The sequence below is a fragment of the Boleophthalmus pectinirostris genome, unplaced genomic scaffold (assembly GCF_026225935.1).
Source record: "Boleophthalmus pectinirostris isolate CB_2022bp ecotype Guang Dong unplaced genomic scaffold, ASM2622593v1 HiC_scaffold_13, whole genome shotgun sequence".
Classification (NCBI taxonomy): domain Eukaryota; kingdom Metazoa; phylum Chordata; class Actinopteri; order Gobiiformes; family Gobiidae; genus Boleophthalmus; species Boleophthalmus pectinirostris.
The window spans coordinates 12,036,533-12,045,581 of NW_026571036.1; positions in this window are offsets into that span (position 1 = coordinate 12,036,533).

A 9,049-nucleotide genomic window follows, 5' to 3' on the forward strand; every position below is an offset into this window, starting at 1 on the left:
TTGATGCTGCTGTCCGTGGGTACATTAGCGCAATAGTGATTTATACTTTTCATTGTTTCGATATTGTATTTTCTATAACATACTGTATGTATTTATTATTTTATTTCAGCTATAGGCCTGTCATGATAACTACAATATTGATTTATCATAAAAGCTGAAACAGTATACGGTATTTTGGGGCTCAATATTTACTGTGTGCACTTTGTTTTGCACTACTGGGAAATTTTTGGTTATTTGTTGGTGATATGATAAGATTTAAGATGTAAAAGGTTGAAAAAATAACTTCTATAAGTCATTACGGTTACAGACTACAAGTACTAAAGTCATTCTGCTGTTCTATGCCTTGTTTTTTTTTTTTATTTAATAGATTTAGTATAGTTTTTGTGGTTTAAATCTGCTCTTGGGTGTAAATATTATCATTTACAGTCTTTATTTTCTTTATCATTATATTGCAATTCAGAATTTATTGTGATAGGTCTAATTTTAGTTACACAAAATCTGGAATTTCTGTACTTTTTTTTTTGTAAATGCTTGAATGAAATGTTCCGCAGTGTAGCATTAAACACATCTATCTCCAGGTGACACCATAAGGGCCAAGTTACAAGTCGGATCAGGTTCAAGGTGTTTTAGAGCAATAAAACACCTGTAATTGAATATATGTCAGACAGATAAATGTAATGTTATACTGAGGAACAAGCAAGTCATGATTAGAAACTCAATTGCCAAATTCCACCATCACTGTAGTAGTGGTACTAATTGCAATACTCTATAGTAGGACTGGGTATCATTAAGAAGTTGCCGATACGATACATAACTCGATACAGTGCACTTTCGATTCGATGTGTATTCGATTCAATTTAAGTTTCAATAAAAAATAATGGCTAAATCATGACTGTGATACTAAAAGTCTTTGTTAAACCACTTCTTGTGCAAAGTTCATATGAAACAGAAATATTTGAATCATCAAAACAGTGAAAATGTCAAATGTGTCACATAAAAGAGTTTCCTTCCACTAAAAAAGCAACAAAACTGTAACTGTAACAAAATAATTTAGTAAAATATACCAAAAAATACTCTTGGTGATATATATCGATACAGCAGCCCATGATATCGATACTGTATCAGCGCATAAACAATATGATATATCGATATTTCAATTTTATTTTTTGCACACCCTACTCTATGGTGTAAATATTAGGGGTGTAACGATATCCAAGTCTCACGATACGATATCGTCACAGTATGAACCTCACGGTATGATATTTATTGCGATATTGTGGGAAAGCTCATGATATGGTGAGGAGGCTCACGATTAGGGATGTAACAATATCAAAATCTCTCTGTACGATATTTTCACGATATACATCTAACAGTACGATATTTATTGCGATATTTTGTGGAGGCAAACAAAACTGTTAATATGCAACTTTTTGCTCTTAAAATGCCTTGACAAGACTTAAAAGTGCATAGAACTGTTATTTCTTCATGTAATCGACACTGAAATGGAGCAAAGGATCATGGTCTATGTAGTTCCCTCTGTCTTTTTTTTAGCTATTGCTGCACCGTAACTCTTCATTTAAGCAAAGAGACTTGTAATTTGATATATTGTGATGGTCCTGATATTATTGTGAGAACTCTGACGATACGATATCACGATATTTCGGTTATTGTTACATCCCTAGTAAATAACCAATCAGTGTCTTCTCATATGTCTGCAAATCACCATTAACTGACAGTCCAGGTCTCCAGTCTCTCCTATAATCTGTTTGAATCCCGAAAGGACTGGAACCACACAATCGTAGGTGAAAATCCTCCGTCCTAACTTGAGATTGTCCAACCACAGCTGACATGTCTCTCAAATGCAGAAGACATTTCATTCAAAACAAAATACATCACTTCTTTTACGTGAGATAAGTAATAGTTTGGTGTTTTCATTGTTAATTCTGTAAAAATCTACGCAGTCCTTAAGGTTGTTTTTTTCCGTCTTCCTTCTTTCAAAACTCCACACTGGTTTCTGAGAGTTTTGAAAAAAGCTTATGCGTAACGTAAGCGAAACTGTGGAGCCCGCTAGTCGTTTAAAATGACACGAGCGCCTTTTACTATTAGAACATGTCCTGCTTGTCTCCATGGGAAAAATACTGCTTTTCCTAGAATGTTGCACAGTATGGCATTAAACGTTTAGTATTAATTGAACAAAAAGTTACAATTTACAATAATAAACAAACCTGAGAAACATTCTTATACTGTGAGTGGGGATGCCTCTCCACAGATATGACCAGTAATTTGTCTCGATACGAAGATATACAAGTTTAATACTGGGACATTCCAGGCAAAGCAGTAACATCTCCATGGAGACGAGAATCTTCTACGCTCACTAATGAAGTTAAATCGACTGAGTGGCTGCATACATTGGTACAGTGGATAAAGTGTGTAATGTTACAAGTGCACATATGTCGGCGTAAGTAGGAGTCTTCTATTATTACTACTGTTTGAACATCTGTTTGTGAGCTGGCAGCGCACGCCGCAGTGGGAGGAGCGGGAACAACCGGAGAAAAGTGTTTCATTTAACACACTGTAAAGTCTACGAAAACAACTGCAGGGAGGAGGGAGGACAGAACATGAAACAGACTTTTAACAAACTGTATGTGAGATTCTGATTTTAAATTGCACAAACATGACCTTATTGTGTCCCCAGATATGAGGACATAAATGTATCTTTGTTCAAACTGAATATGATAAACATGATGGCAAAGTTCTTTAAAGTTGCAATTTGCTGTTTTGGTTGTGAAGATGATTAGAAAGCAGGATAAGCCTCACATAAGTATCTCATTTGGGTTGGGTTTCATTGGTGCACACAGTGACTTTGTTTACATGCACATCAAAAATCCTCTCATTATCTGTTTTCTGGAGTTCTCTGATAGTAACATCTGATGTGAGTACCATATTTTTTAGACTATAAGTCGCACTTTTTGTCATGGTTTGGATGGTCCTGTGACTTATACTCTGGTACAATTTTCAGACTGACAGCCTTGAGAGGGCACTCTAGGCTTTGTGTCAGTATCTGTTGCTCCTGTTACTCCTGTATCACTGTCATTTGTCTCTATTGCGCATGTCTCCTGCAGAAAGAGCCTCTGTCCTGTCTGTATCATGTCAGCCGATCGCACCATTACTTCTGTACCACTGAAAATTTTAAAATTTAAATAAACTTATAAAGACAACTGAAAAGACTGAACACAAATGCCCTCAAAAAGACAATCATATTTTGCAGATTACAAGCTGCAAGTAAAGGAAATAGTCAGCTGAAAACGGTAATCGAGCAGCAGAAAGAAAGTTTGGAGTGAGCGAGAAACTTGTGACACTGGGAGGATGCAACATGCATTTTTCCTGGAAGTCACTGGATGGATCGACCAAGCCTGGACTTCAGTGACACTGAAACCATCCTGTCGGGATTCAGAAAGGCCGGAATAATTCTAACTGGAACTGATGCTGAGTCTGACGATAGATACACAGAAAGTGACAAAGAGGATGATGAATTCAATGGATTTAGTGATTTGGAGTGAGATGGAGAGTTTGATGAACTTGTTCTGTTGTGTTGTTTGTGCTATAGTTTAGCTGAAGAACTGTTCATATGTGACATTAATAGTCTCTTGTTCTCTGTTCTATTGTTATTACTATAACTTGACTTTTAAGATAAAATGTCGGTTTCTGGTCTCTGATTTTATAAAATAAATTTCTCCAAAAAGTCCATTGCGACTTACATTTTTTTTCTTCTTCACTACTCATTTTTTGGCTGGTGCAACTTATACTATGGAGCGAAAAAAAAATACTGTAATCTGATTTCTTTTCTGTTCACACATGTGCAGGTTTTGAAAAGGAAATGCAAATCGCAAAAAGACTTGAATTAATGTTAAAAAGATTGAAAGAGTTATTTTAACGTTACTTGTATTTGCAAATATAACAGTTACTTTCTAAATCCTTTGAGTAACACGTGTGACCAGGTGTTTCTTTTGTGAATGCTCCACACATCAAAAAACAGATCTGACTATTGCGGTAAATGAAATGTACTCCTTGTTATGTCGATATTATTTTATGATTGCAGTGACTAGTGTCTTGTGTGGAGTAAGTGCTGAATGGGCATTTTCACATCGTCATTTGTAGCTCTTATGTGTTTTATAATGCTTTATCTGGCTGCTGTTACATACACGGAAAAGTATTGATTTTGTTAGTGGATTGATGTTGCCGTCTGCAGGTACATTAGTGTAATAGGGATTTTGACTTGAAATTGGGCATTCTGTAGATATTTTATTATTGATCTTTTTTATTTTAAAATGACTGTAGAAAAATGTGGGTGTTACTGGTGCAGAAAATTAAAGTAACTAAAGCAACATTTGGTGCAATGGTTGGATTTGTGTTCACTTTAGAGGTTTTATATTACTCAGAATTGACTCTTGTGAGCTTTACGCCACATTATGATGTTATTTTCTCATCAAGTTGTGTTTTGTTTCTTTGTTTCAGAGAAGAACTCAGCCTAAACATGCAGGGTTTGTGTCTTAAACATGTATGAATGAAACAAAACTCCAAGTATGTTTTTGATGAGGAAACATTATAACATAAATCAGAAAATAGCATCACACGGGCCCTTTAAAGCGACAAGAAGAGGCGTATTTCTAAAGCTAATAAAACCGCAGCTGAAACCCAATACTATGGGATACAGTGGTGACAGGAACTCCCACTAATATCACGGAAAATAAAGACATGCTGGGACAATGTAAAATATGCATAACAGTAACTATAGTAACAGTGGGGAGGCACAGACACTGCATGAATGTAAATGTTCTCATCAGTCTTACTCAGAGCTGTAGTTTGGTCCTTGCATGTTTGAGTAATCCCACATTTGAGTTGTCCTACATTTGAGTCTTGAGAGGTCAGAAAATGTGTGTTTTCACCTACCACCTAGCTCCGCCCACGGCTCTGTAACGTCTTGTGACTATTCAAGAAAATGCAGATGATGTGTTGTTATATTAAAGTGTTACTTATATTATTATCACATGCATTATTTCACATTTGGTATTGTTATCCTTTCTTATATAAATGTACACTAACACTTTGTTTTTTTAGTTAGTTTAGTTTAGATTTAGTAATTTTGCAGCACTGCAAAACAAAACATAGACTACAATCCTATAGATCATGACCAAAAGCAAACAGCAAGTTTGCATTTACAATTTCTCTTATAACTTACTGTATATATGAGAGACAAAATATAAATTGAAAGCAAACAAAATTTTATGCATAATTCATTTCATTCCAGAGCTCTATATCTGTCAAAACATAACACTTTATACCCTTTTTTAAAGACTTCTACAGTGTTAGACAAGGGTGTAGGCTTGCATAGGGATGGTGGGGACATGTCACAACCAATATTTGCGGAAGACAAAATAGTTCCTACCAATATTTGACATTTTATTTTAATAAACAAAAATGTAGTTTTATTCCAATATTTTTTCAAAGTCAGTAGTATTAATTTAACATGTTTTAGTTCACATTTTGTTTATTAGACGTTCTGAGATGTACTCAGTGATATGACGACAGGGTTACTCTTGCTGCTATTTCATTGGTTGCAACAGAGTGATGTCATTAGTGGAGCCAGGAGCCTAAACTGGGGAAGCGGCAGGACAGGGCCGCACCTGAAGATGTCGGCTTGAGCAGGCGTGAGTGAAGATGCTCCGCACCAAACTTTGAAAAACTATTCAAAAGGAACTTACTTGGCTTCATCTTCAGTTAAACTTGTCTTATAATGAGTCGCTGCAGAAAAAGAGCAACTATCACCACAAGTGCACCTCCCAAACAGAGCCCTACTTATGCACTGTTAGCAGCCGGACTCTATTGACAATATTCCATGGAAAAAAAATTGGATATTTGTTACTTCACAAATATCTCATCACCAACAAGCAATGGGAAATCCGCTACAAACTTCTACATCGCTGTTATCTGCTAAAGAATCATGGACACAACAGAACAATGGACACAAACTGTACATTTTCCAAACTGAAAAATGAAACCACCTTTACTTATTTTGGACCTGCCCAGACTCTGTGTTTTTGGAAAGAATTCATAAAGAATTCATAAAACAAACACAACTTTATATCCTATTTTACCTTTTCATTTTATTTTACCAAACCTATGCCCTTGATATTAGACTTTTTAAAATCATCACTTAGATTATTCCATATACTAACCCCTCTGACAAAAATGCAATCGCTTTTTGTCTTAGTTCTTATCTTCTTTTTTTTTTAAAGATACCTTTTCCTCTAAAGTTATACTGACTCCTGCTCAGATAACTCCTGTAAACAAGGAGGAAGCAGATGACTTACAGAAAATCCATATTGATAATGACATTTGAACTGATTTAAATTCAAAAAAATTATACTCAAGTAAGAATAACATTACTTCAGAATAGTATTACTCAAGTAGAAGTAGAAGCGCTCAAGTACGAGTAACTTAAAGAGAAACTGCTGCGACCAAACATCTGATTTATAATTTGAAGTTTAAATCATTTCTGAAGGAGCGAGACAAGAAAAGTAAAAGTACTGTTACTTCAATAAAAGTATTAGTAGTATACAAGTATGCTGCTAGAAAAGTACTCTGAAAAGTAAATGTAGGCTAAATGTAACAGTACTCCCCACCTCTGCTTTTTGATACTTTTTTTGGTCTTTACTTCCTCTCACTTTCCCATGATCCCCTCCTCCCTCCTTCACTCTCTCCTCCCTTTCCCTTTCTCTTTCTCTCCCTCTCTTCTCTTCACTTCTTTCTTTTAGAGCTGATGTTACAAACGGCCTCTCGTCTCCAGTTTCACTCGCGCGCAGACGAGCACGGAGACTCCTCGCAGCTGACAGGGCCACAGCACCTGTCGCCTCCTGCCCTGTGGCGGGGGGAGAGAGAGGGAGAGAGGGAGAGACACGGTGGAAGTAAGGGTAAAAGGTGACAGATAGAAGAGAGAGAGAGCGGAAGGGAGAGATATAGAAGAGGGGAGAGAGGTGATAAGGGAAGGGAGAAAGACAGAAGAGAAAAAAAAATTAAGTGAAGAAGATGGAGAGAATAGTGCAGTGTGATGGGAGGGGGAGAGAGCAAGGGAGAAAAGGGGAGAGAGGGGAAGAGCGAGTGAGGGAGGGCAGTAAGAAACGGGGAGCGAGAGATGAGCAGGAATATGGGAGAAAGAGCGAAGGAGAAGAGTGGGAGCAAGAGGAGAGAGAGTGAGAGTGAGGGACAGGAGTGAGAGGGGGAGAGAGTCTGAGGGAGAAGAGGAGAAAGAGAGGAAGAGAGAATAGGTAGAAAGGTAGAAAAGTGGAAGAGAGAGCAAGGGAGAAGAGTAGGAGCGAGGGACAGGAGTGACAGAGGGAGAATATTGGAGAGAGAGCAAGGGAGAGTAGAAGAGAGAGGGAGGGAGAATAAGAGAGAGAGGGGGAGAGAAAGTAAGGGAGAGTCGAAGACAGAGAGAGAGGGAGAATAGGGAAGAGAGGGGAGAGAAAATGAAGAGGAGTGGGAGAGAGGATGACGGAAGGCGGTAAGAAAGGGGGGAGAGAGCATGCAAAGGAGAAGAGAGTGAGAGAGAGAACAGGGGAGAAGAGTGGTAGAGAAGGGACAGAGAAGGAGGGACAGAAGTGTGCGAGGGGGAGAGAGCAAGAGAGAACAGAAGAGAGAGAGAGCGAGGGAGAAGAATAGGATAGAGGGAAGAGAGAAAGGAGAGAGAAGGAGGGATGGAAACGTGAGAGGGGGAGAGAGCACGAGGGAGAATAGGAGAGAGAGAGCAAGAGAGAAGAGTGGGAGTGAAGGGAGAGAGAGTGAGAGAATAGGAAAGAGAGAGCAGTGGAGAAGAGAGTGAGAGACGGGTGAAAGTGACAGAAAACAGGAGAGAGAGAGAGAGCAAGGGAGAAAAGTAGAAGCGAGGGGAAGAGAGAGTGAAGGACGGGAGTGGGAGAGGGAGAGAGAGAGACCACGAGGGAGAATAGTGTAGAAAGGAGAGAAAGCGATAGATGAGTGGAGGGAGAGAAGGAGCGAGGGAGAGGAGAGGAATGAGAGAGAGAGAGAGAGAGGGCATGAGGTCACTTTCATTGTCTTATGAGCCTGTACCTATGTAACATGTCACTGAAATGCCTCCTCTGTCTCTCGTTGTGCTCTTAAAGGTTGTATGGAGGATTTTTTTTTGTTTCAAACTGTCAGTGAAAGATTAAAATACCTTTACAGAGACGCAGCAGCTTTGTAATTATGATGACCAAAAAAAAAAAAAGAAAATCTATCAACTGTGGACGTGTTGAGGCCAGATAAACATCAGCCAATAGAAAACGAGGCTCCCTCATTTTCTATTGGCTGTTGAGTTGTCAATCAAACTCCTTAGTATAACTGACTCGTCGGAGCGCGGGGATTACGCAGTTTACGCAGCGCTTCTTAGAGGCTTTTTCAAACTGTCGCTTCCTCGCATTTCACACAAAGTTTGTCGTGACGGCGGACGAGAATCCACAACCGGTTCGCCCCAAAAGAAAGTCCGTTTTTTGAGGTCGCTGAAAGAAGAAGAGAAGGGGAAAAGGAGCAAAGCCAAACTGATGGTGATTCTTGGAGGTCTCGTGCAGCGATGGCGCGACCGAAGCAGGCGAAGGGTCTAAAAACTGACGCGTCGGTCGCTGAATTACTTCTAAACAGGTCACTTCAACACTAATTCTGAATGCGCACAAGGACTGTCGCTGTATTTCTCTTCCCTTAAAAAAAATCCTCTATACAACCTTTAAGGTCCTCTACGTACTCTGCATTTAATTATAAACATTGTCTGACAACCAGGAAGTGCGCAGTTAGCATGCTAGTTGTTCTCAGAATACGTAAGATAAGTGAGGAATAACTTTGGATCACTGCAAACCTTTTAAACCGATCTAGTTGTTTTTCACGTTTCAAGTGCCTTTAACTAACCTTGATAAAATAGGCAGTTGTAGATGTATTTTTATTCTTCCTGTTCTTTTTGACCCCCTGCCCTGTCTGCGCCTGTCTACGCCTGTCTGCCAGG